Below are 3,203 nucleotides of genomic sequence, written 5' to 3' on the forward strand. Positions count from 1 at the left end.
TTTTTTTTTTTTTTTTTTTTGGTGGGGAGCAAAAAATAATAACAATACTGACCTTCTCTTAAGCCAGATGTGTTTTTATAGGGAAGTGGCCACACGTCATTGACTAGAAAGAAGGCAATCATACGATAAACATAGGACATCACGGTATCTTCAGGTTGAGAACTAAATGAGAATTCTTTCTGACCATTGGGAGTTCAGTCTTGCTGCACTGAACAGGCATAAAGTTCTCCCAGAGTTTGGAGCAGTAGTCCCTGTGCAAAGATAGTCTTCTGTCTCCGGAAGACTGAGTCAGGGTTGGAAAAGTGAAGTTTTACAAAATGTGCTTTCTGTTTTTTTTAAGTAGCTATAACCCCTTTTATTTTCTTTGTTTAAAATCAAAACAAACAACTCTGTTATACAGTAACATCTTCAAAGTACATCATTTGTTCAGGAGAAGAACTAGGAACAAAAACGTGTTGACAGAGATCAGATGTGGGTGAGAGTGCGTCACAGTGCTTCTGGATGGGACTCAGGAGGGACCACTTCAGAATCACCGGCACTAAACAAAGCTTTTGAATTCCTCACCAGATGCCTGAGGAAATCATGAAGATAATTCCATAATAAAGCACGGCTCTTTTCATCCAGAGTTGTGTAGGCCACCATCGCTCTAATTTGTACAAATAATCTCAGTAGGTGTGGGGCTCCTTACACCTGGGACATGGGTGCCTGGGGGACCAGCAAGGATCTCAGTGAAACACAGTCTTTCAAATTTGTAGAGGAGCTGAGTGCCCAGTTTCACACTAGAGTATTCTGTTATCCCTGCTACAACCCCATTAACAGCGCACTCTGTATTATCTGTGTTTCCTCGAGATTTCTTATAATTCACACAATGCTCTAGAATGGAATCCACGTTCTTCTGGGCAGGAAGAAGGTAGAAGAGCTGTTTCTGTCTGGTAATTAAGTCCCAGTCATCAACAAGGCATGGTTTTAGCTCTTCAGGGATCTTGACTTTAACATCAACTCTGTTCATAAAAGTTTCTTCATTTTCAACAGTAGCGTCTACCTGGGCCCCGTTCTTCTGAGGAGGCTGAGGTGTCTCACTCCTGCTGCCACCATCTCCATTACCAGGGCTATTATATTTGTTCTTTTTTGTTTTCACTTCAACATTTTTCTGCTGCAGACCAGATATCTTCTTCCCTGGAGTGGCCTCTGGCCACTCTCCCTCTGCACATTGCTCCTGATTGACTTTTTGAAGTTCTCTCTCTTTCTTAGGTTGCTGTCCACATATTTCGGTACTCTCCTTTCTGGAACCCATTCATCCCAATTTTTATTCCAGCCTCTGTACTGTATAAAGTATTTTACCTGTTTGTCCTTCAGGGCAAAATTGACACACTTTGCTTCATAAAGAAGAGGCCCATGAAAGCACAGTACTTGATCACCCTCCTGGAATTTGGCCTTTGTGTCCTGCTTGGGTGCCATTTATGAGTGATTCGCCCCCTTCTTCTCCCACCACCCCGACTACCGCCCCCTATTCTGTATCCTGCTGAGCTCCCATCAAAAGAGCTCTCAGACACAGCCTTTCTACAGCCTGGCCTCAATTTGCCAGCACCCACAGACCCGAGAGGCACTCAGGGAAAAGGGGAAGGGGGAAGATACAAAATGTGCTTTTGTAGGAGTGTAATTTAAACAGTGATTTTGGTCTGAAGCACTCTCTGGCAAATCCTAGTAGAGTTGAATATTTGTACATGGTTTAGTAGAGCAACCTCACCCCTAAGTCCACTCTAGAAAATCCTACTTTATTGTACAATCTTATACATGTATGAGATCATGGTTGTTATACATACAATATGGCAATTTTGTTAGTACTATAGAAATAACTGGAGGACAAAAAAATAAATTTCTATCGTGAGAATGAACAATTATTTTCTCTTTTCTGTCATGGAAATTAATTCAAACACACAGTGGATGTCTAAAACCATGGATACCACCGAACATTCTATAGTATATTTGTCAATATAAATATACCTATGACAAATTCTAATTTTTAACTTACAGAAAGAGGTTAGCAACAATATCAAAATAGAAAAATCATAATAAACTGTAATATAATTGCCAGTGTCACTAACATTTTGGACTGTTAGTGAGTAAATAAATGCTTCTTGCACATAAGTACTTTGATACTGTGATAGTTCATCTAATAACAATTAAGATGACAGTAAGTGACCAGTAGGTAGATGGTGATTACAACATAAACACTCTGGGAGATGAGATAATTCACATCGTGTGTAGGACAGAGTGGGACAACACAGTATTTCATCATGATGCAAAATTCTGGGCAAGTCAATATTTTGTGGTTAACAATAATAATTCATACTCTTATCCAAATGTGCATTTCTTCATGTACTCAATAAATACAGTTTCTTTATTGTACTATGCTCTCCCCTTAGGGGTAAGAAAACAATAATGGCTGAATATGATGTAGTCCGCATTTCAGAAGAGTTGTTGCCTAATTGCATGACACACTGGGAAGTTAGACTCTTGTGTAAGCATTTAATTCTGCAGGCAACTGTCTCATAGGAAGATATGTCTTGAAGCACAATGTATATGCAAAGTCTGACTCCAAAACATCACTTTGAATGGGGAGGGGTTCACGGGTGTGAGGCAAATAACTCTGTAGCTCAGGATGCAGCTCCCTCATCAGACACTTCATTTCTCTTTCCAAGATGCAGTGAAGTCCGTTGACTGGAAAAATGCTCCTTTCAGGCTTGGCCCCTTGGAGCACTTCTTACCATACCCACAGTTTTGCACAAGCCTGGTTTGGTCCTGTGCAGTGTGTGCTTTTTAATACGCCACCTCTTCCCACGAGCTGAGGTCAGCCATAGGCATCATATGGGTTAGTCACTTTTCATTTGGAAGTTGCATTTTCCAGAAAGTCCTTTATGCAAGAATTTCTGCAACAGATATTGCAAGATTTTCTTCCTCAAGAGAAGGCAGGGGATATGCTAGAGGAGAGATCCTTTTTCGCTTTTGACATTTTTGTGATATCAAGTGGAAAATATTAAGGGACAGGCTAAGCTAGATCATACAGGAACTTATTCTTTAGCTCCAAGATTCTCGAGATTCAGCTATAAAAGTGAAAAATATCTGTAAACATAATGGTATATCTTTAAGAATTTACTGTGGTAGAGTCTCATCCAGTAATGTCTCCAATCCACATATTAAAT

General features: G+C 40.1%; 1 pseudogene; it reads right to left on the minus strand.

The window, feature by feature from the left end:
- Nucleotides 1–486: 486 nt before the first annotated feature.
- LOC104863826 lies at nt 487–1,458 on the minus strand (annotated as a pseudogene).
- Between the last annotated feature and the right edge of the window lie 1,745 nt (nt 1,459–3,203).

This window comes from Fukomys damarensis, unplaced genomic scaffold (genome assembly GCF_012274545.1).
Source record: "Fukomys damarensis isolate Sample0158 unplaced genomic scaffold, DMR_v1.0_HiC HiC_scaffold_8, whole genome shotgun sequence".
Taxonomy (NCBI): domain Eukaryota; kingdom Metazoa; phylum Chordata; class Mammalia; order Rodentia; family Bathyergidae; genus Fukomys; species Fukomys damarensis.